General features: G+C 38.5%; 1 pseudogene; it reads right to left on the bottom strand.

Annotated features, from left to right (window-relative positions):
- Positions 1-5,237: 5,237 nt before the first annotated feature.
- On the bottom strand, positions 5,238-25,203 carry LOC114053468 (annotated as a pseudogene).
- Between the last annotated feature and the right edge of the window lie 309 nt (positions 25,204-25,512).

Below are 25,512 nucleotides of genomic sequence, written 5' to 3'. Positions count from 1 at the left end.
AAATGGAAAAGGAAGTCCAAAAGATTACTGAAGAACATACTTCCTTAAAAATTAGAATAGAGCAATTGGAAGTTAGTGATTTTATGAGAAATCAAGACACTGTAAAACAAATCCAAAAGAATGAAAAATTAGAAAACAATGTGAAATATCTCATTGGAAAAACAACTGACCTGGAAAATAGATCCAGGAGAGAGAATTTAAAAATTATTGGACTATCTGAAAGCCATGATCCAAAAAAGAGCCTAGACATCATCTTTCAAGAAATTATCAGGGAAAACTGTCCTGATATTTTAGAACCAGAGGGCAAAATAGAAATTGAAAGAATCCACCGATCTCCTCCTGAAAGAGATCCCCAAAGGAAAACTCCTAAGAATATTGTAGCCAAATTCCAGAGTTCCCAGGTCAAGGAGAAAATATTACAAGCAGCCAGAAAGAAACAATTCAAGTATTGTGGAAACACAACCAGGATAACACAAGATTTAGCTGCTTCTACATTAAGGGACCACAGGGCATGGAATATAATATTCTGGAGGGCAAAGGAGATAGGATTACAACCCAGAATCACCTACACAGCAAAACTGAATATAATCCTTCAGGTGAAAAAAATGGTCATTCAGTGAAATAGAGGACTTTCAAGCATTCTTGATGAAAAGACCAGAGTTGAATAGGTTTTTGTATTTGATTTTCAAATACAAGACTTGAGTGGAACATGAAGAGGTAAACAGGAAAGAGAAAATCATAAGAGACTTGTTAAGGTTGAACTGTTTACATTCCTGCATGGAAAGTTGATATTTGTAACTCATGAGACCTTTGTCAGTATTAGGGTAGTTTGAGGGGAAAAATTATATGTACGTATATACATATATATAGATAGATAGATAGATAGATAGATAGATAGATAGATAGATAGATAGTTAGATAGATAGATAGATAGAAAGAAAGATAGATAGAGGGCACAGGGTGAGTTGAAATTGAAGGGGTCGTATCTGGAGAATGAAATTAAGGGGTGAGAGGAATATACTAGGAGAAGGAGAAAGGGAGAAGTAGAATGGGATAAATTATCTCACTAAAGAAACAGAGAAGAAAAGGCTCTTACAGTGGAGGGGAAACGGGGGAAGGTGAGAGGGAATGAGTGAGTCTTATTCTCATAGAATTTGACTTAAGGAGGGAATAACATACACACTTAATTGGGTGTGGAAATCTGTCTTACCCTACAGAAAAATAGAGAGGGGAGGGGACAAGAGAGTAGGGGAATGATAGAGAGGAGGGCAGACTGGGAAAGGGAGTAATCAGAAGCAAATACTTCTGAGGAGGGACAGGGTCAAAAGAAAGAATAGAATAAATGGGGAGTCAGGATAGGGTTAAGGGAAATAGAGTTAGTTTTTCACAGCATGTCTACTATGGAAGTGTTTTGCACAACTGCACATATATAACCTATATTTAGTTGCTTGCCTTATCAATGAGGGGGGGGGGGGAGGGAGGGAGGGAGAAAATTTGGAACCCAAAGTTTTAAAAACACATGTTTAAAAAAAAAGTTTTCACATGCAACTGGGAAATAAGAAATACAGGAAATGGGGTACAGAAATCCATCCTGCCCTACAGGAAAATTGAAGGAGAAGGGGGTAAAAGAAGGGGGGGAGAGATAGAAGGGAAGGCATACTAGGGAAGGGGTATTTAGAATGCATGCCATCTTGGGGTGGGGGGAGGGGTGAGATGGGGTGAAAATTTGGAACTCAAAATCTTGTGGAAGTAAATGTTGAAAACAAAAAAAAATAAAAAAAAAATTACCATGAAAACAAAACAAAACAAAAAACTAGAACTGAGAGAACTCAGAACCCACCCCTGCTCCCCTACCCCACTTCCTGTGCCTCAACAGCAGCATAAACCGCTGCAGGCCTCCTGCCTCAAAATGTTGTGCTTTAAAGCTTTGTTCTGTTTGTTAATTACTAAGAATATTTTAAAGGATTTTTTGAGGGGTTTGTTCCACAAACATATATTGGGACTAGAAGTGAGAAGTGCATGTCTCCTTTCCCTACTGGGAGGGTGAGGGAAATACAATATAACTTTCATCTCCTGGAGAATATCAGAATTATATTTAATCAAGTAATAATTCAAGAGTTTAGTTGTTAAATGTACCTGTGTTAAAATGAACCATATAGCTTCGGAAGTAAAAATTTAGTAAGCCATTGGTTTTGACTAACAACTTTTTGTACTAAAGGAGAAATTCAGTTCTATAGTCTGGGATGTTATTGAAACATAGAGACTTTAGAAATTGAACAGGTAAGAGTAAGTTTTTGAAAAAAGAAGATGAAGGAAATAGGAAAAGTTTAAGGAAGTTTTGGTTTTCATTGAAATAAACAGGGGGAGGGGAAATCAAAGTTGCCTCCTGTGGCAACTCCCCCATCTCTCACTCTCCTGGCAAGTAAACTACATTAAAAAAATAAAGATTTGAGGTGATACAAAAGAAAACAAAGAAAACCATAAAGAGTAAAACAAAAAATTAATTGAAGCAACAAATTTCACAGAGTTGTGAGATATAAAATAAATTCGCCTAAGTCATCAGCATCCCTATATGTCACCAACAAAACCCAATAGGAGGAACTAGAAAGAGGAATTGCATTCAAAATAATTCCAGGAAGTATAAAATATTTGGAAAGGTAGCTTCCAAGATACAACTAAGAACTCTAGGAATCCAAGTATAAAACTCTTATTGCAGAAATAGAGTTTTGAATAATGGGAGAAACATTAATTGCTAATAGGTAGGTAGATCCAATATAATAAAAGGGCAATACTACTTAAATTAATTTACTTATTCAGTGCTATCCCAATAAAACACAAAAAAATATATTGTATAAAGTGAGAAATCTAATAACCAATTTCGTATGATGGTCAAAAATCTCAAGGCTAATAATGAAAAGAATGTGGAAAGGAAGGGAGTCTGTTAATACTTTACTACAAAGTAGTAATCATAAAAATGATTTGTTACTGGTTAAGCAATTGAGAGGTTGGTTAGTGAAACAGATCAGATATATAATATGCAGCAAAAAGAAATCACTGTAGCAACGTGACTGATAAACCTAAAGCTCCTAGTTACTGGGGAAAGGACTCAGTATTTGACAAAACCTCCTAGGAAAATTGGACACCAGTCTGTCAGAAATTATGTTTGGACCAATGCCTCACACTGAACACCATAATAAACTCTAAATGTATACATGACCTAGGTATAAAAGATCACAACATAACCAAATTAGAGAAACTAGGAATAAAAAAATTGATTTTTAACATTTATATTTTTTACTTTCACTTCCAAATTCTCTCCCTCCCCAGTCACTGAGAAGGCAAGCAATATGATAACAATTATACATGTGAAGTGACACAAAATAGATTTTCTTCTGAGGCATGTTGCAACAACAAAAACAAAAAAACCCCAAGAAAAATGAAGTTAAAAAATGCTACTATCTGCACTCAGAGTTCATCAATTTTCTCTCTGAATGTGGATAGAATTTTCCATCATGAGTCTTTTAAAATTGTTGTAGATCATTGTATCCATCAGAGAAGCTAAGTCTTTCAAAACTGATTATTGTTACAATATTGCTGTTACTGTGTACTATGTTTGCTTTGCATCAGTTTATATAAGTCTTCACAGGTCTTTCTGAAAGCATCCTGTTCGTCATTTCCTATAGCACAATAGTATTCCATCACAATAATATACTACAGCTAGTTTGGCCATTTCTCCATTGATGGGCATCTCCTCAATTTCCAATGCTTTGCCTCCACAAAAAGAGCTGATATAAATATTTGTGTACATAGATGTCCTTTCCCCTTTGATCTCTTTGGGATACAAACCCAGTAATGGTATTGCTGGGTATGCACAGTTTTATATCCCTTTGCTTATAGGACCTGTTCACAACTCCACCAACAATGCATGAGTGTACCTATTTTTTCCACATCCCCTCCAGCATTTTTCACATTATTGCTAACCACGATTTCCATTTTGCAGATAGTAAGGTAACTGAGGCTTAGGCAGGGGAAGAAAAGCAGCAGGTCTGACATAAGAATCCACATCTAGGCTTTTCCATTACAATATTTTCATGAATTTGCCATGACTTGAGGGCCAAATCTTTCCTGCGCTTTCTCTCAGGCTAGTTTCAGACCCTTTGCTGTTAAGAGGGCTCCTTTGTTTAATTGTTGCATAAGAGGTTTGTCTCTACCAGGTGCCCCTGCAAACCCAGCCATATTTCTGGGGAGAGCCAAGGAAGCAGTAGCTTGTAGGGAGCCAGGAACTAACTTTCCCTTTCATCCTGAGTCTAGATTACTGGTCACTGACTTTCCCTACTGCCTCTGCATCCCACAATACTCCAGCCAGAGACCAGAGAACATAGAAGCCCGACGTCCAGGCAGTGACTGTTCTGACATTCAGCCAGCCTGGAGCTGCACGTGTGCTGTAGAGACAGGAGGAGGCAGGAGCAGTGTTGTACAGCCAGCCCAGCCTTCCATCCAAAGAGCCCTGCCTGCCATCCAGCCAGTCCAGGGCTGCCTGAGTGCTCCAGTTAGAGACCAGTGAAGGAGGTGTCCCTGGTGCTGCTTTCTGACCAACAGCCTGTGCCAAGCACCTATGGAAGCTGGTCATGGACCTGCCCCTGTCTGGGGAGGGGGGCCCGTGCTGAAGTCCCATGGACCCAGGATGCCCAAGGGAACATGTGTCCCTGTGACAGTGGGTTAAAAACAAGTCCTTGGTATATTACCCAAGAGGGAGGGAGAACAATGCAGCCCTGATGGGTGCTGTGGCCAACCAGGAGGCACCTCCTTGAAAGTCCCTCCTTCCCTTAGCCCCAGGGGCCTGAACCTGCCCCAAGTGGCCCAAGGGCCAAGCCCAGCAGCTCCTGCAGTGGCCTCAGGATCATCCCCAGCCGCACCCCTGGCAGCCCCAACAGTATCTCGAGGCACCCTAATAACCCCATCAGCAGCCTCAGCCTCCACGTCCCCAACAGACCCAGACTCTGTGACTACTTCTATTGACTACGCAGCCCCAGCTGCTCCAGGAGTCCCAGCAGCAGCCTCAGCCACAGTGTTTTATTCATAACACTAAAGGGTTAATTGGAGAGGATTTGAAAGGGCCTTCATTTATTTGTCTTTGTAAACCTCTGCATTGTTAAAATGCACAAGCAGGTAATTATCATTAAAATACATCTACTCAGAAGACACCAAAGCCTAGCCTGTCACAATAGGATGAGGCCTTAGAACGTGGAATCTCTGGGCTTGTAGAGACCTGAGACCACACAGAGAGTGTCTGGGCTAGGAGTTGCCATGGAGAAGAGAATGTCAGAGCTGGGAGGGCACCTCAATGGAGGGCTATCAGAGGTGGAAGAGCCCTTACATCAAGGGGAAATCAGAATGACCTCGAACATCCCAGAAGAGGATGGAAAAGCTCTTTCCAATATTAGCTATTATTCTCCTCATCAGAAAGCAATCAGCTAGCTGCCAATATCACTCCTCATTTTAGAGGAGAGGCGGGGTGAGGGTCATAAAGCTCCAGGGAATGGCCCCAGGTCACAAAAGTAGTCTGTGTCTGAGGGTGGATGTAAATGCAGCCATTTCTGACCCTAGACCCAGGGCTTGAAGTCCTGAGCCTCTGATGTCTCTGTCCTCAGTGTTAGCAGAGATTCTAGAAAATGAGAAAACACTCAGGGCATTCTGCCTTTTTCACAAATTTATTTTATTCTATTAATTACCACAATGTATGATCCTGAATAGTATAATTTTGAAACAAAAATTAAACATAGTTATGGTATGGTGATCAAATTTTATTTCAGCAACCTGCACACACACACACACACACACAGGCAGACACAAAATCAATGAGAAGTATTGCTTTTTGAAATGTATTTTTTTCTGTATTCATTGGATTAAGCTAATGACAGGCACGATCATTAAAAAAAATAAATTACAAAATATACTCATGATTTGATAAACAGCTTTCATTTACAAATATTGAAATCAACAAACACTATTTTGATGTTCTGAACTAAAATTTCAGTCCTTGACCATAAAGCCTAATGGAAAAAATGAATAGAAAGTATCTGTAACGGTTCTTAAAAATGAGGATGAACAAAATAATTTCACAAAGTGACTTGATCAAATAAATCCAATGTTAATATGTCCATTTTTGCAATAAATAGAGTGAATTTATTTTTCAAAATATTACAGTAACTTTCTCAAGATTTCAAGGGACCAACTTTTTTTGCTTTTCCATCACTGTATTGATAGTAGATATGCAGAGAATTTAAACAGAAGGACAAAAAGACACCAAGGCTGAGACTGTTAGTCAGGGGTAGTGTCTTAAATCACAGAATGACCAGACTTTTAGAATCTCCAAAGGTAGATTGTGGGTGGTGGGAGCTGCAATAGAGAATGGTGGATCTGGAAAGGCATTGGGAAGCAGGAATATCAGACACAGGAGAGCTCTTACTATAGAGAAGGGGAGAGCTAGGAGTGTCCTGATCCCCTAGATTATCAGAGATGGAAGGACCCTCAGAATATAAGAGTTTGCATTTACAAGGCACCTTCAGACTGTGAAAATCCTGGAGAAATATTATCTCATTTGACCCTTACAACCTCATTAGCTAGGTGCTACTATCATCCCCATTTTATGTAGTAGAAAACTGAGGCAAAGAGAGGTTCAGTGAATGAGAGCCCAGAGTCACTAATCTAAATAGCATCTGAGTCTGGATTTGAATTGAAGTCTTTCCGAATCCCTTTCCAGGAACCTAGGCCCTGCACCACCTAGCTGCCTGTCTTGTGAGCTGAGGGGGCCATCCAACCCACACTCACAAAACAAACTAGACTGGAAGTTGTTTTTGCTTTATAATTTGTGTTTTCTGTGTTCAGTGGTTTAAAGTACAAGCAGACATGATAATGTGAAAAGAATAAACAGGAAACATGCTTATGATATGAAACACAACTTCAATTGCAACAGTATAGAAATCAGCGCTGTTATGATGATCTAAATTCCTACTTGAGTCCTTAACCATGAAGCCCAGGAGAAAAGATGAGAGTGCCTGAAATGTTTCTTTAAAAACGAGCTAAAATAAAAATAATTCCATACAAGCTGGTGACCAAATAAGTCCATTTGGGGCAATAAATGGAATGAATTCATATTCAAAAAATGATCGCAGATGGCAGTTTCAAATGGACCAACTTTTTAGTTTTTAATCATTGGATCATTAACACAAATATATGGCAAATTTAAAGAAAATGACTCAAAGAAACCAAAGCCTAGGCTGTTAGCATAAGGTGAGACCTTTGAACTCGGAATGACAAAATTCTTAGAGACCTTCATATGTGGAATGACTGGGAGATGCCATAGGGAAGAGGGTGTTAAATGTGGGAAGGCACTGAGAAGAAGGGCTAAGAGACACAGGCGAGCCCTTCCTACAGGTAAGGGAAGATGTAGGAGTATTGTTAAAGCCCAGAATGTCAGCGGTAGAAGGACCCTGAGAATATACACACACACACACACACACACACACACACATAATAACTCCATTTATATCATGCCTTACATTGTCCAAACCTTGACAAATATAATCTGATTTTGAATCTTTGCCAGCTAGGTGTTCTTATCGTCCTGTTTTGATACAGGAGGAAACTGAGTCAAAGTTCAGTGAATAAGTGAGGGTTACAAACCTCTTTAGTGTCTGAGGCTGGTTTTGAATTCGGATCTTTCTCAATCCCTTTCCAGACCTCTAAGCTATGCACTACCCAGCTGCTTACATTGGGAGCTCACAAAGGCTGTCACCACTCCCCCCACCCACACAATAGATGAAAAGCAATTGTATGTCAATTTATTGTTTTTCTGTATTCAGTGGCTTATAGTAAAGAGAGACATGATAATAAAAAATAAATTATGAAATATACTTAAATATAAGCAACTTTTATTTCAATAATATTGAAGTCAACACATTGGGGATGAACTCAAGCCCTTAACTGTGAAACCCAGTAGAAAAATGAAAGGGGGATACCCGACATTTATCTTCAAAAACATGAAGCCAAATAAAACTAATTCCATATGAGGAGGTGATCAAGTTAAGTTCAACATTGATATTACCACTTTGGTAACAAATGGAATCAATTCATATTTCAGAAATTATTGCAAATTTGAAATGATTTTATGTGGACTAACCTTTTAGTTTTTAATTACTGTATTGCTGATGCACACATGCAGTGAATTTCAACAAAAAAAAATAATAAACCGAAGCCCAGCCTTTTAAAAGATGGGGGTGGGGGTAACTTTAGAACATTGAATGTCAGGACTGCTGGAGACTAAAACAGAAAATGGCTGGACTGTGAGTTGCCATGGAGAAGAGAATGAGGGGGCTGGGAGGGCACTGAGAAGCAGGGATTTCAGACAAAGGAGAGCTCTTACTGCTTAGAAGGGGAGAAATGGGAGGGTTCTTAAGATTCTGCATTGTTCAAGATGGAAGGACTCTCAGAATAAAGAAAATAGCTCACATTTATAATGTCTGTTGAGACTGTTAAAATCCTTGCCAACTATTATCTCTTATTAGCCTTATAAGAATCATGTGAACTCATTTCTTCCAGAATCCCCATTTTATATATGAAGAAAGTGAGGCAAAGAGAGGTTAAGTTCACAGCCCAGGATCACAACCCTTTTTAATATCTGAGGTTGTTTGAATTCATGTCTTTCTTAATCCCTTTCCAAGGATCTAATCTCTGTTTCTTTTAATTGCATATTTTGGAACTGAGAATGGTCATCTAGCACATGCTCAAAAATATAGATGGAAAGAAAAATTATTTTCTGTGTTCAATGAGTTAATTTAAAGACAAATAGGATAGTTTAAGAAAAACAAATATAGAACATACTTACTATATGGGACACAACTTTTATTTCAACAATATTGAAGGCAACACCTTGGTGAAGGTCTTTAGCCATAAACCCAGGAGAAAAGATGAAAAGATATTACATGAAAAGATTCTTTAAAAAATGAGATGAATAAAATATTTCCATACAGCAAAGTGATCAAGTAAGTGCAGTATTGATATAACTATTTTTGGAAATAAGTGGATTTTGACAGGATTTGAAAGGGACCAACTTTTGCTTTTAAATCTCCTTATTGCTAAGACACATGAACAGTGAATTTAAAAAGGACTAAAAGAAACAAAATCCTAGTCAGTAAAAAGACAGTGGGACCTTAGAACATAGAATAAGACCTTCAAATGTAGAATGGCTGGGCAGAGCTGCCATAAAGAATGATGGGGTTGGAATCTGAGCCCCAGAAAGGAAAAACTCTGGCCCCAGACCATTCCCCACCCTTGGTAATTCTATTACCTCATGGACTCTGTACTTTCCCACGTGGCCAAATCTCTGGGGTTCCCCTGAGGCTATGGTCCCATCAACTGGTGTTTCATTATGGCTACACCCAATCTCCCCTCTATTGTCTTGCCTCCCTATGGCCCCAGGCCACTTCCCACGCTTGGTCCCACCTAGGCTCCTTTTCCCACCCTTGGGAATTCTATTACCTCATGGACTACTTGGCCACTCTCCCATGGTCATTCTGTATATAAAGTCCATCTTGTCTCCATTAAGATGCTCAGATTTTTACAATCTAGCCAATAGCCCATAGATGCTCAGACTCCTTAAGAGTCTAGCTAATATGGCAAATCTTCAATAAACTTTGTTTTTAGCTGCAAGAAGGCTTGGTTCGAATTCTTTCGGGCAGGACCCGGGTATCATGATTTTGGGGTGCCAGGACCCCTAACCTCTAGACCGCATCAAAGAAGAGAATGTTAGAGCTGGGAGGGCACTGATAAGAAGAGATAAGAGACATAGGAGAGCCCCTCCTGCAGGGGATGGGACAATCAGGAGTGTTATGACCCCAGAATGTCGGAGATAGAAGGACCCTCAGATTCTAGATAATAGCTGACATTTATAAAGTACCTTAAGATTGTCGGCAGCTAAGTGGCCCGGTGGTTAGAGGGCCAGGGCCAGAGTCAGGAAGACCTGAGTTCAAATTTGGCCTAAGACACTTACTAGCTGTGTGATGCTGGGGCAATTCACTTAACCCTGTTTGCTACAGTTTCCTCATCTGTCAAATGAGCTGGAAAAAGGAATGGCAAACCACTCCAGTACCTTTGCTAGGAAAACCCCAAATGGGATCACAATGTTTTTAACATGACTGAAACAACACAACAACAAGATTGTCAAAATACTTGACAAATAGAATCCCACTTTAACCTTAAAATAGCTCAGGGTCACATACCTAATTATTGTCTGGGACTGAATTTGAATTCAGGTCTTTCTGAATCCTTTTCAGGGTTCTAATCCATGTGCCACTGCCTATCTTGTGAGATGAGAGGGTTCCATATAGTGACTTTATTGCACCTCCACTATGTGAAGCATGTGCTCTATTTTCCTCTCTCCCTCTTAGAGAGGACCACCACACAGTGAAGGAGGGCCCCAGTAGCCAAGAGCCCTTGGTTTATTACTACCCTCTGAAAAGGCAGAAAATGATATCACTGAGCTCCTTCTCAGCAGTGGTTCAGGCCAAGAGAAAATTGAAATAAACCAGTAGACCAGAGGTTCCCAAAGTGGGTGATACCTCCCCCCTGTGGGTTGCTGGAATAATCCAGGGGAGCAGTAGTAGCCTCAGGTGCAATTGGGGGGCATTGAATAAAAATAAAGGGGTGGTGGACCCATAAGGAAAGAAAAGATAAGAAAATTTTGAAAAACTGTTTGTACATGTTTCATCTATTGTGTAACAGAGTTAAAGTCATAGTGATTACATTATTTTCCAAATAAACACAAAAAATACAAGTTATAACTAATCAATGGTCAAGTCCTCCGACACGTCTCAACAAGCAAGTATTGGCAGGCAAGCATGTCATGCATTGTTCGAAATCTAGCATGCACGGGCAAGAATATGTGCATGTAATGACTTGTTTACAATATGATACTATATGGTTACATGACGCAGTATGGCATAATTACATTTTTAATGGAGAAAAAAATCCACAAATTTACAATAAATTATTAAATTTAAGATGTGACATTTAAAAATACTTTATATATTTTTGAAACGATGCAAATTACAAAAAGAATTGTTAAAGGGTTAAAGATTTCCAGGGCAGGGGAGCACTGAGTAATTTTTTTAAAGGGGGCTGTAGGCCAATTAAGTTTGGGAACCTCTGCAGTAGACAAAGGCATTCAACACAGGACAGATCCCTCAAGAAGAAGGAAGAATACCTAATCAAATGAACACTGAACCCATTACTTTGGATGTCCCCTCAGGCATTTGTAACTGAGACTGCAGAAGCATCATCAAGCAGGGAAGCCAATAATAAGAAATGTTTATATAACAGGCCATACAATCTTAGCAATCCACAGTTATCTGATTTCCAAAGAGAACAGGTTATAAAATTTAAGATCTTTCAAATTAGACTGGACTTTCAAAGAAGAATATCAAATTTATTTTTTAAAAGAATACATAGGAGGATTTTCAACATCATTGTTCTTTGAATAAATTTAAGAATAAAGCATTAAATGAAAGGAAAAAGCAGCCTGGTTACAGAAGCTGTATGGGACCAATGGCCCTCATGATTTTCAAAAAATAACTGAGGCTTCACCATTATTTCAGGTCCCAACATCAATTTTATTTGAGTATTTTAAATATTTGCACCTACTACTACTTTCCCATAATTTTTATATCAACTAGTGTTAAGCTACAACACTCCAGCTGGTGTAGGAAATCCATTTTTGCACCCATTCACTCATATTAAGATGTGGGCTCACATGAGGCATTGCAATAATATAGCTTCCAAACCAGATGGCATTGGGAACTGCATATGGAAAATGATTGATTCAGGGAAGCATATTTTAAATACTATTTTTGACACCACATAAATACGACTATATCCCATAGAAGGGGAAGCTCTCTAGTGTTATTTTTATTTACAAGAAATGGGATAAAAATCTTCCCTCCAACTGGAGACTCACAACTCCATATATTCATTTAGAAGTTATTATGGGATGTGGTGTAATCTGTCATTCTAAGCTGAATTTCTACCACACTGCTTTCTAGTTATTGCAGCAGGTTTTTTTTTATCAAATAAGAATTTAATTCCTAAGTAATATATATTTTCAAGTTTATCAAGCATGGGATATGAAAATCCATTTTTGCTTGTTCTCCCTTGTCTGATCTATTCCATTGATCCACTGCTCTATTTTTAAAAATAATGCCAAATATTTGATGACTATTGCTTTAAAATAAAATTTTAGTTCCAAACATGCATTCTTCCTTCATTCCTAATTTTTTCATCATTTCTTTTGATATTCTAGATCTTTCATTACTCCAAATTTGTTTTGTTATTTTTTAAAGAGTTCTGTAAAGTATCCCACTAATTATATCATTGCTATAGCTTTCAGTTGGTTAATTAACTCCAGGAATATCATCTTTTTTATTGTATTGGCATAGTCTAGCCATGAGCACTGAATAACCTGCTAGTTATAACAGTCATTTTTGATTCCTTTAAGGGCAATTTTGTAATTGAATATTTGCAGTTATGTGGCCGTCTTTGACAGAGTGATCCCTATATATTTTTTACACCTTTTCATTATTCCTAATGGGATGAGGGCTATCACATCTAAACCTCACCTTCCTCAGTTCTTCCAGTTTCCGTTTTTGTGATCTCGTCTCCCCCACTAGAATGGAAGCTCATTGAAGGCAGGGACTGTTTCTCTCTCTCTCTCTTTCTCTCTCTCTGTCTCTCTGTCTCTCTCTCCCCTCCCCCCCACGAACTCTTTAACCCAGTTAAACCAGCCTCCTTGATGTCCTTGGACTAGATACTCCATTTCCCAACTCCAGGCATTTTCTTTCTTTCTTTTTTACTTAATCTATTCTTTTATTTATTTTTTTAAGTTTTGAGTCCCAAATTATATCCCTCCCTCCCTCCCTTCCCCCTCCCTGAGACAGTAAGCAATCAGATATAGGTTATACATGTACAATCATGTAAAACATTTCCATATTAGTCATTTTGTACAAGAAGATTTGAATAAAAGAAAAGGAATGAAAGAAAGAAAGTGAAAAATAGCATGCTTCAGTCTTTATTCAAACAGTATCAGTTCTTTCTCTGGAGGAGGAGAGTATGCTCCATCACTAGTCCTTTGCTATTGTCTTAGATCATTGTATTGTTGAGAATAGCTAAGTCATTCACAATTCTTCATCAAACAAAATTGCTGTTACTGTGTACAATATACTCTTGGTTCTGTTCACTTCACTTTGTATCAGCTCATGTAAGTCTTCCCAGGCTTTTTTCTGAAATAATCCTGCTTGTCATTTCTTATAGCACAATAATATTCCATCACAATCATATACCACAACTTGTTTAGCCATTTTCCAATTGATGAGTATGCTCTCAATTTCCAATTCTTAGCCACCACCAAAAGAGCTGCTATAAATAAATACTTTTGTACAAGTAGATCCTTTTCCCTCTTTTATATATCTTTGGTGTATAACCCTAGCAGTGGTATTGCTGATTCAAAGGGTATGCACAGTTTTACAGCCCTTTGGGCATAGTTCCAAATTGCTCTCCAGAATGACTGGATCAGTTTACCACTCCACCAACAGTGCATTGGTGTCTCAGTTTTTCCATATCCCCTCCTGCATGTATCATTTTCTTTTTTGTCATATTATCCAATCTGATATGTGTAAGGTGGTACCTCAGAGTTGTTTTAATTTGTATTTCTTTAATCAATAGTGATTTAGAGCATTTTTCATGTGACTATATATAGCTGTGATTTCTTCATCTGAAAACTGTCAGTTCATGTCCTTGGACCATTTAAGAATTGAGGAATGACTTGTATTTTTATAAATTTGATTCTGGCCTCTCTATAGTTGGGAAATGAGGCCTTTATAAGAGATACTTCTTGCAAATCCCCTCCCAATTTTCTGCTTTCCTTATAATTTTGGTTGCATTGGTTTTGTTTGTGAAAAAAAGTTTTTAATTTTATATAATCAAAACTATCTATTTTACATTTTGTAATGCTCTCTATATTCTCTTGGTCCTAAATTCTTCCCTTATCCACATACCTGACAGATACACTATATCATGCTCTCCTAATTTGCTTATGGTATCCTCCTTTATGTGTAAGTCATGCACCCATTTTGATCCTATCTTGATATACATTTTGAGAAGTTTGTCCATACCTAGTTTGCGCCATACTATTGTAACTCCAGGAATTTTCATTTACTGCACCTTATGCCTGGAACTCTCTGCCTGCTCATCTCCACCTCCCAGCTTTTCTGGTTTTCTTCAAGTTCCAGTTAAAATCCCATCATCTACAAGGGACCATTCCTGATCCATATACATGTTATTGCCTTTTATTCTCTGAATTATCAGTAGTTGTCTTCTAAATACTTTGTGCATAGTTTGTGATATGTTGTCTATGAAATTAGACTGTAAGGTACTTGAGAGCTGAGACTGTATTTTACCTTTCTTTGTACCCCAAACACTTAACCAGTGCTGGGCACATAGTTAGTGCTAAATGAATGCTTGGTGACTGTTGACTGTCTTTTTGTCTGTCTAATGTTCCTGACTCTCTCTCAGCCCACACATGTCATGTAATTGGTTGCCTATTCTTCACTCTGGGCTTCTTCTACCATGCTTCATTCAGCTCTTCATCCTGAATTCCTACGTTGGAAGTGCCCCCCCCCCATTTGAATGAGTTCTTCCAGAACCTACATTGAAGGAGGAACCCAGACTAGCCAAGAACCGTTCCTCTCCAGATTTCCTCTCCCATGACAAACTATCTCTGCCTATCTCCCCCACCTCTACAGCTTTTCAACTTCCTTTTATGTGCTGTCTTTTCACTTTAGAAGGGCCTGTTTTTTTTTTCTTTCTACTTGTATTTATATTCTCCATGCTGAAAACAACTTCTGGCCCAATAGGAAGCATTTAGTAGTACTTATTGACTGACTGACTCATACAACCTCATCTTTTCACCTGGGAAATTGCAATAGACTTCCAGCTGGTCTTTCTGCCTAAGGTGCCTCCCTTCTGCAATCCATCCTCCACTCATCTTTACAAAGCATCCTAGATCCCATGTCTGCTTATGTCAATCCCATGTCCAACAAATTCCAGTCCACCTGCCCCTCCCCCTTGAAATTTTGGTATCAAATAGGAACTCGTTTCTTTGTTATTGAATGCCAGTTGTAACCTCTCTACAATCCACCTTTCTAGCCTCCTCATGTATGATTCCCCTTAAGGGATTTATGATCCAAACAAATTCATCTTCTTGTTGTTCTTCACCCATGACACTTTATTTCCTACTTCCGTGCTTTTGCAAAGGCTGTTCCCTAGGCCTGGAATGAATTACCTCCTCTGCTCTGCAGCTTAGAACGCCTCCTTTCCTTCATAGCTCAGTTACCATACTACCTCTTCTTGTACTTGAGGCCTTTCCAGTTCCTTCCTTGCTTATTAGAAACCCACCCCTAATAGCTTGCCTTTGTCAATGTTGTGTATATATATGGAAGTTCCAGTTCCATCAGGACAGGACTGCAATATTTTTGTCTTTGTCTCCCCAGCACCTAGGGCAACTTACTGTGCCTTGTAGATGATTAAAAAAAAATGCTTATTCAACAGTAAATTATCTTTGAGGAAAATGACAGTCTTTCAGTGACATCTAGTGTTCAATATGGATATTGCAGTTCACTGAAAATTTCGAGGCCTTCTTGTGGTCCAATCCAATGATTAGTTTTAGTTGGCCTCTGTGTATCCAACTCCTTTTATTTCTTTCTAGCCTTTTCCAAACTCTATTTGCATTGTATTTTAGGACATGCGATAATTTACTTGTTAAGGGAGACAGAACAGACCTAAAGAAAAGTCTCCATTTATGAAGCAAAGCAAGTAATGAATGTTGAAGTGTAAATAGGAATTCAGACTAAATCATCACCATTAAAATTGCTTCTTACACTCTTAATCCTAACACAGGAGATATGATACAGGTAAAAACTTCACAGCAGTGGAAAGAGCACTGAGCAGGCTTCACCCTACAGAGCATCTGGTCCCTGGGTGAAGTAGTAATTTAGACATTCAAAAGAGCAAAACTTGGAGGAAATAAATACAAAGAAATGGCTGACCTCAACCTGGAAGATAATTTATGTAATAAATATCAAAGTATGACTGAGACAGTGATCCTTTAAAGCCCATCACATATTGTCACAGGCTTCCAAAAGCTGATAGTTAAATTTTCAGGAATTTCTGATAGCTGGTTTGAAGTCAGTCAGTTAATCAGCATGTATTAATTGCCTACCATGTGCCAGGCGCTATGCTAAGCACTGGGGATGCAAAAAAGAAAGGCAAAAGAAAGTCCCTCCCCTTGAGGAGCTCACAACCTAATGTTAAGCATAGCCATTCTTGCATCTGTAATATTATCTGTTGCTTTACAAGAATTGGTTTTAACCATAGAAGAGTAATTTTTCAGTGCATTATTATTGACTTTAAGTGATTGTAGCTTTAATAATGAATATGTGACGGTGAATTTTTTTTTTTTTTGCATTTTATTCTGATGGTGCTGTTCCCCCATGCTTGGGAAAATGTCTGGGATACCTACAATGTTGTTAGAAAATATTCCTAAAATCATAGATTGGCAATTTTAAAATTATTGATAGCAGTTATTAGTTGACAATTTGATATAACAAATGAAAGATGTTAATAATTTTAAAATATTTCTGAATAAAAGGCATTCTCTTCATCACCAATCTAATAAAAGTCCAACTGAGTTAGAAATGGCTGCTAAAGAACTTGAAATTGAACTTTTCTGAATTAGTCGAACCCAGGGACAAAGAGAGAAGAGCAGCATGCCAGTTAGAAGCTGCTACTGCTGTATATCATGCTTACCTTGGATTATATATGCATTTTACCCATTCTCCTAACTCTGGTTTGGCAAAGTGATTACTTAACATTAATTTCTTAAAAGATCTTGTTTTAATGATTGACATTCTTGAAAAATATTTTGTCACTTTAAACTGCATCTTAGTTAGATCAACTAACAATCAGAAAGCACAAAAATTAATTAAATGCATCACAAGTGCTTTGGAAAAGTTAAGGACAAGTACTGGAAAGCATGACTTTCATGTTGATGATTTGGTTAAAGCAGATAAATGTAAAGACAGTCCAATTAATTAAAATAAAAATGTAATGTTCTTCCTGAGAATATATAACTAAGAAATATAACAAAACACATGAACTTATGGCTTTTATTGGTCAGAAACAACACTAAAAGCATGTTTAATTAATCTGATTTATTAGAACCATTTATTTGGCATTATGAAGAACTATCATCATCCCAGATAGATGGTGGGGAAAATTGCCATTAAAATTAAATGTCTAAACATGAAATTGATTGAAATGATTTTCTTATATTTGTAGATAATGATGTAAAATTATACAATATTCCAATCTTTTTCAATCCTTGCAAAAAGGATAAAAAGAGAGTCATTTTGTTGAGCTGATGGTAAAAGAGGTTTCTGTTTAAGGAATATAATTCCTGTCAGATTAAATGACAATAAATTTATTGAGACTTGTGTTAGGGGACTGAAATGGGATTCCATTGTCAAATCATGGGGGAATTGCAACTATAGATCTATAGATAGAAGAGTTCTATGAAAATCAAGGAAAGAATTTTGTGAGAATAATTTGGAAATACAGAATTTACAACAAAGAGTTTTGTATATTTTATTATTTGTGAATTAGGAAACTTATGTATGTATTTGTGTATATGTATATATATGCACATATATGTGTGTGTTTTCAGAGAGCTGGTTGTTAAATATTAGGACAACAAAGGACTGAGAAATTAACAGTTAATTTAAGAGCTAGTAAATACAATTAAGCATGGATTATAAAAAATCAAGAAGTAAGTGAGGCTCCTACTGCAGTCATTATAGTAATGGAGCTGGGATGCAAATGTTGCTCCTCTATCTTCAGTCAGTCAATAAGCATTTATGAAGTACCTACTAAGTCCTAGGCACTGTGTTAGGCTCTGGGAATACAGTGAAAGGCAAAAGACAATCCCTGCCCTCCAAGAGATCACAATATAATGGGGGAGACAACATGCAAATAACTATGTTCAAACAAGATCTATAAAAGATAAAACAATCAACTGTAGGAAGGCAGTAGAATTAAGGGGACATGAGAAACTCTTCCTATAGAAAGCAGGATTTCAGGTGGGTCTTGAAGGAAGGTAGGGAAGCCAGGAGTCAGGGATGCAGGAGAGAATTTCAGGCATGGGGAACGTCAGTGAAAATGGTCAGAGGTGAAAGACAGAGTGTCTTCTTTTGGGAACACCAAGGTGTCCAGAGTTACTGGATCAAAGAGCTCCAGGAGAAGTGGGGGAAGGGGGGGCAGATTAGTAAAGTGTTTGAATGTCAGACAAAGGATTTTATATTTGTTATCAGAAGTGATAGAGAGCTACTGGAGTTTATTGAGTGTTTGGGGGAGGAAGGAGGAATTGGTCAGACCTGCCCTATTGGATGATTACCTTGGCAATTGAATGGAGAAAGGGGTGGAGTTGTCAGGCTCTAGAGGCAGGGAAACCAACCAGCAAGCTATTGCAATACACTAGGCTACAAATGATGAGGACCTGCATCAGCTTGGTGGCACTGTCAGAGGAGAGAAGACGACATATGTGAGAGATGTCTCTAAGATATATTCAACAGGCCTTGGCAAGAGCTTGGATCTGGGGGCTGGGGGTAGGGCACCAAAAGAGAAGAAGATGACATCTTGGTGCCCAGACTGTGACATGGGAAGATGGTGGTACTCTCTACAGTAATAAGGGAAGTAGGAAGAGGAGATGGTTTAGGGGGAAAGATCATGAGTTCAGTTCTGTGCATGCTAGGTTTAAAACGCCTGGGGGAGAAGGGCATTTATTAAGTGCCTACTGTGTGTCAAGTACTGTGGAAGTACCTTACAAATACCTCCTCATTTAATCTTCATAACAATTCTGTGAGATAGGTGCAATTATTATCACCATTGCAGAGTTTAGGAAACTGAGGCAGACAGGTGTTAAGCGACTTACCCAGGGGCATGCAGCTAGCAAGTATCTGAGGCCAGATTTGAACTTTAAGTCTTTCTGACTCTTATGTGCTCTATCACCTAGCTGTCTACAGGACATCCAGTTAGCGATGTCCAATAGGCAGATGGAAATATGACACTGGAGGTCAGCAGAGAGATTAAGCCTGCATAAATAGATTTGAGAATCATCATTATAGAGGTGATCAGTGAATCCATGGGAGCAGATAAGATCACCAAGTGAAATAATATAGAGGGAGAAGAAAAGAGGGTCTAGGACAAAGCCCTCTGGGACCCTCATAGTTGCTGGGGCTGACATGGATGAAGATTCTGTAAAGGATTTTGAGAAAGAGTGGACAGATAGGTAGGAGGAGACCCAGGAGAGAGCTATGTCAGTAGAGAAAGGTTACTGAAAGTGCCAGAAGCTGCAGAGAGGTCAAGAGGAGGAGAACTCTCTTCTAAACTAAAGAATGTGTGGGGGTTGTACAACAGAACCAATAGAGTATAACCTATGAATACTTTCAAAACAGAGTATGAGGTTGTCCCTACAGTTAAAAGGGTGAGTATTAGTTACTCTGATATTGAATTTCAAAGTCTTATTTTATCAGATAAGCTTGAACTTTCAAGTCAAAATTTCATGATAAAGCTAGTAGGACAGGGAAGTAGGAGAAGGGTCTTCCTTTTTCTAGGGCCAGGTCCACAAATTAGTATTATGAATTCAGAAAAATAAGTTGCTGCATGTGATCAAAAGGTTTATAGGTTGAAATTGAAGGTTTATTCATTTTTTGTATGTGTCCTGCATTCATTATAAATGAGAGAAATAGAGTGATCTGATTGGCTGTTTGAATTACAAGCATCACCGTGAGTTCAACCACCCAATTCCTGCTTAAAAATTAACCCCTTTAAAATAACTATGTAAATATTTTTAAACATTTTAAAACATTGTGTAAATTTATATTGAATGTCTTTTTACAAACTGATTGCACCTAGATTTCATCTTTATAACACTGGGTGTGAAATTAACGGGCCATAATTCACATACTGGTGGATCTTATTCCTAAGTAATGCTAGCCAATCAGATTACACATTTCTTTCTTCATGGAGGAATCGCTTACTTTATTGTGAAGGACATCTGATACAGTAGTTTTTGTTACTGTTATGTGTGGAATGTTTTGTTTTTGGCAGACTGTGGTGCTTTGATTTTAATAAAATAAACTTGAATGAATGTTCATAATGTGAATATTTCAGTTCGAAAGATCTTTAAAATATACTTATTAGTGCAATATTAGCTCAACATGGCATTTTAAAAGACTCCTCCTGTCTTTGTATACATAAATGATAGGAATTTGATATCTTTAATTATGAAGACTTAAAATGCTAAACACATTTTCAGTTAAATTAAATTGTAGACTACTTTACTAAATAAAAATGTACAGAGCATTAAAAAAAGAGGAGGAGGACTGAGAAAAGGCCATAAGATTTGGCCATTAACAAATCATTAGTAACTTTGGAGAAAGCATTTTCTATTATGATGAGGTCAAAAGCCAGACTATAGAGAGTTAAGAAGACAATGAGAAGAAAAGAAATGGAGGCCCCTATTTTAGGCAGCCTTTCCAAAGAGATTAGCCACAAAGGGGAAGAGAGAAATGGGATGATGGGGGGAGGCATCTTCGTGAATGAGGGAGATGTGGGCATGTGTTCCTGCCACTGGACCATGTTCTCCATTTGCCTCCATCTGTGGCCCTCCATTCTGAAGCTGTCTTTCTCTCCTTTCAGTCACTGCCGATCTTCTCAAATATGTAGTCTCCAACTGCTGCCTCAATTCTCTCTCCATTCAGTCATTGCTTTCAGCCCCTAAATGGCTCCACAGGATCCCAGTCTTTGATTTAGAGGTATAAGGACTTATAGAGGATCTATTCCATCCCCTCATCATCCAGAGGAGGGGACTAAAGTCTAGGGGATGAAGTGAATTGTGTGCAGTGTGTCATACTAAAGATCCTAGCTGGAGGTGACCACCGAGCCTACCGAGTCCCTCATTTCACAGAAGAAAAGACTGAAGCCAAGAAAGGAGAAAGGAACTTCCCTGAGATCACACAGCTAGCAAGTGTGGTCACATTTGAACTCAGGTCTTTGTGACTCTGAAGTTCCTCAAATGTACCCACTCCAGCCTGCTGCCCGCTATACTCTCATCTGAAGACTTTCTAAGACTGAAGTCAAAGGGATCGGTCTCTCCTTGACATTTTAAAAGAAACCATCTCGCCAAAATGTACAGTTCCATTTACTAAACATTCCAGAGATACTTGTTGGATTGAACAGAATTCTTTGGAGTCCGGTCTATGTGATACGTTATGCTAGATGTGTGATTTCCTTTAGCCCACCTTTGTTTTTTTTGCTAAAATCAGGTTTGTTGGCAAGGATTTCCACAAGCACTGAGTGGTTATAAAAATCATCACTTCTGCACCAGAAAAGCTGATGGAAAGGGCCTGCAGGGATATTGTCACTTTAACAATTTATATTCTAGAATACTCACACAAGCATCAGAGAGGGCCTAGAGTGACACAGTAGCCCGACTGCTCTGATGTTCTTAGACCAAATTCTGTCTGCCAGCATTTTGGACAAATGCATTATCCCCTTCTGACTCTGTTTCACACATTTGAGGACAGGCAGACACATCAATGTGACAAATAACATGATTAAAGAGCACAAGGACAAACTGTCTATAAAACCTGGGTCCAAGATGTGACCGACCACTTCCCAGAAGAACTCATTCTTCAAACCACTGCCATGGTCTATGAACAGAATAACTAAAACATTGGCCAAGATGCCACTGACTGTCAGTTTCCCAAATTTGATACAATTTTTTTCCATCACCTACCTGGGGTGAAGGTTAGTTCTTCCTAAGGCCAAATACATGGTTCTAATAAATCAGAATAATTAAGAATGATTTCATTATTTCTTCTGAAAATATTTTCTGGTAATATATTCTTAAGAAGAACATTAAATTTATTTTTAAAAGAAATGATCTTTAAACTTATCTGACTTAATCAAATCTCCAACTTCAGATTCATGCTCTTCAGTACCAATTTTTAAATTTTCCAAAGCCCCTTATGATGCATTTGATTAATTTGTTGTGTTTTCTGAATGTTAGTTGACCTTGACTACAATGCAGCTAAAAGTGATGAAAAATTTTCAAGAATGTTCATCATTAAAACAAGGTCTTTCTGGAAATTAATGTTAGCTAATCCTTTTTCCAAATCAGAATTCGGAATAGAATGAGAAAAATGCATATATATAACCCAGGATAAACATGTAGCAGCTCCTATATTCCATGCTGCCCTTTTCCATCCCAGGACTGAACCAATTCAAATAGTTTCAAGTTATTCAACAAACATTTATAACTTGGTTTGATTTCTTTTAAATTGGTGATATAATTGTCAGGTAATAAGTGCACTCATTTATTTAAACAGTACCAAATAATGATTTTAGGGATATTTTCTAACAATTCCCTGGATATTCCAGACATTCTTCCCAACATGGGGTAACAGTACCATCAGAACAAAATGCAGAAATCTCACCTTCAGATAAAATGAAAAAGCCCCTGCCCTGAAGGAACTTTAATCGTATTGGCAGAAAGAGCCAAGGTTGACACCAATCATTTTACAGGAAAAAAATTTGTACCCGGGGATCATATTGTAGGGTGAAACCTGCTTGGTTACATCTCCACTACTATTAAGTCTTAACCTGTGTTAAGATTAAGAGTGTAAGGGGGGGGGGAGCAGCTAGGTGGCGCAGTCGATAGAGCACTGGTCCTGGATTCAGGAGGACCTGAGTTCAAATGTGACCTCAGACCCTTGACACTTACTAGCTGTGTGACCCTGAGCAAGTCACTTAACCCCATTGCCTAGCCAAAAAAAAAAAAAAAAAAAAAACCAACAACAACAACAACAACAACAAAAAAAAAAAAACCAAAGAGTGTAAGAGATAATTTTAATTGCAGTGATTTAGTCTGAATTCCTATTTATGCTGCAGGATTTCATTACTTGTTTCACTTTATAAATGGAGGATTTCTTTTCCGTCTGTTCCACTTCCCTTAACAGAAAGTGAGTTATCACATGTGCCAAGATCTAATACAGATAGGCTTTGGAATGGAAGGATTTGGATGTGGGATGTCAGACTTTAACTGTAATGATTGGATTGACCACAAAATAGTGAATTTGTCTTGAAATTATCAATGACCTGCAATATCCATTTTGGACACCAGATGACAGTGAATTGCCATGCCATTATCTTAGAAGACAATTTACTGTTCAATAAGCATTTTTTAAAAAAAGCATCTACTATGTTCCAGGGTTTGCTGTAGGTGCTGGGGATACAAGGACAAAAATTAAAACCTCTGCCCTGATAGAATTTGAACTTGCATTCTAATTTTCAAAACACACACACATGATATTATACTACATTACCTTATCTGTCTATCTATATTTGTATGTATAAAACATTAATAAAAAGCAAAGTAATGGGGAAGGGTTTCTAATAAGCAGGGACGGATCTGGAAAGACCTAACATATAGGAAGAAGCGGCATGTTATCTGAGCTTTAAAGGAAAGGAGGGGTTCTAAACTGCAGAGCTGAGGAGGTCATTCATTACACACATAGGAAACAGCCTTTGCAAATGCATGGAAGTGGGAGATAAAGAGTTATGGGTGAAGAACAAGAAGAAGCCAAATTTGTTTGGATCACAGAATGCATGAAAGGGAATCATACATGATAAAGCTAGAAAGGTGGATTTTAGCCAGGTTATGAATTTCATTCAATGCAAAGAAAGGAGTGTTTGATCTCAGAGGTGTTAGAGAACAGAGTAGTGGGGCTGGAGTAGTTTATTAGACATGGGAGTGACATGAGCAGACATGGAATCTAGGATGCTTTGTAAAACTGAGTGGAAGAGGGATTGCAGAGAGGAGACACATGGGGGGGGGGTGGGGGGAGACCAGCTGGGAGTCTACTGAAATTGTCCAGGTGAGAAAAGATGAGGTTGTATGAGTCAGTCAGTCAACAAGCACCTCCTATGTGCCAAGCACTGTGCTGAACATGGGGAATATAAATACAAGTAGAAAGAAAGGCAGTCCCTGTCCTCCAGATGCTTACCTTTAATGGGAGAAGACAGTACATAAAAGCAAGTTGAAAAGCTACAGAGGTTGGACTGAGTTGCAATGCAGGACCAGGTTGTCATAGGAGAGGAAGCTGAAGAGGAATGGGCCATGGCTGGCCTGAGCCACTCCTTCATTGTAGGCTCTGGGAGGACCCATTCACTCAGAGGGAGAGACTGCAGAGAGGAAGGGTACCTCCCAGGGAGGCATTCCAGGCCTGGAGTGAAACTTCAGGAGGAAGAGCTAAAGCATGAAGGGCAGCTAGGTGGCGCAGTGGATAGAGCACGGGCCCTGAAGTCAGGGGGACCTGAGTTCAAATCCAGCCTCAGACCAAACACTTGACACTTACTAGCTGTGTGACCCTGGGCAAGTCACTTAACCCCAACTGCCTTAAAAAAACCAACCAAAAAAAAAGAGTTGAAGCATGGTGTACAGGAAATCCAGAGTGAAGAGAAGGCAAAGGCTATTTTTTTTAATAGTTGACCTTTTTTATTAACACGCGTATTTGCTTGTCTTTTGTTGAAGCAGTTGGTTAAACAACACTTGCCACAATAATGTCTGTCAAAATGGCTAGCCATAAAGACTCCAGCACCACACTGATCAGAAGGGTGCTCTCATTGAAGGAGGCTAATCTTGCCATTTTTGTCAACCTTAGAGCACTTCAGAACAGCAAGCTTAACCAGTTTTCTCTTCGGCTTGTTCTTTTTGGGAGTGGTAAAAGATTTCTTTGTTCTCTCCTTGGCACCACCATGAAGCCTTAGAGCAAGATAAAGGGTAGACTCTTTCTGAATATTGTAGTCAGACAAAGTACGGCCATCTTCCAGTTGCTTGCCCACAAAAATCCATCTTTGTTGATCAGAGGGAATACCTTCCTTATCTTGTATCTTGGTCTTGACATTTTAAATAGTATCGGATGGTTCAGTCTCAAGGGTGATGGTCTTCCCCATCAAAGTCTTCACGAAAATCTGCATCGTGGCACTGGGTTCATTCGTTGATGGCGGATCCAAAAGAGAGCTTTCTGTTTCACAACTAATTACATAAGGGGACAGAGAGACAGTGAGGAGTATTAGATTCATAGAGAGTCAACAATCAAGAAGAATTCAATAAAGCACCAACTATGTGTCACGCACAAAGAAAAGTGAAAGACCGTCTCCGCTCTCAAGTACCTTACAGTCTAATTTCAGAAACAACATACAAAAAACTATGCAGTAACAAGATATTTACAAGAAAACTTGGTGATAATTAAGAGAGTAAAAAACACTAACATTTAGGTGGATCAG

This window comes from Vombatus ursinus, unplaced genomic scaffold (assembly GCF_900497805.2).
Source record: "Vombatus ursinus unplaced genomic scaffold, bare-nosed wombat genome assembly UNPS02004099.1, whole genome shotgun sequence".
Taxonomy (NCBI): Eukaryota; Metazoa; Chordata; class Mammalia; order Diprotodontia; family Vombatidae; genus Vombatus; species Vombatus ursinus.
This window is presented reverse-complemented; position numbering and strand designations above follow the sequence as displayed.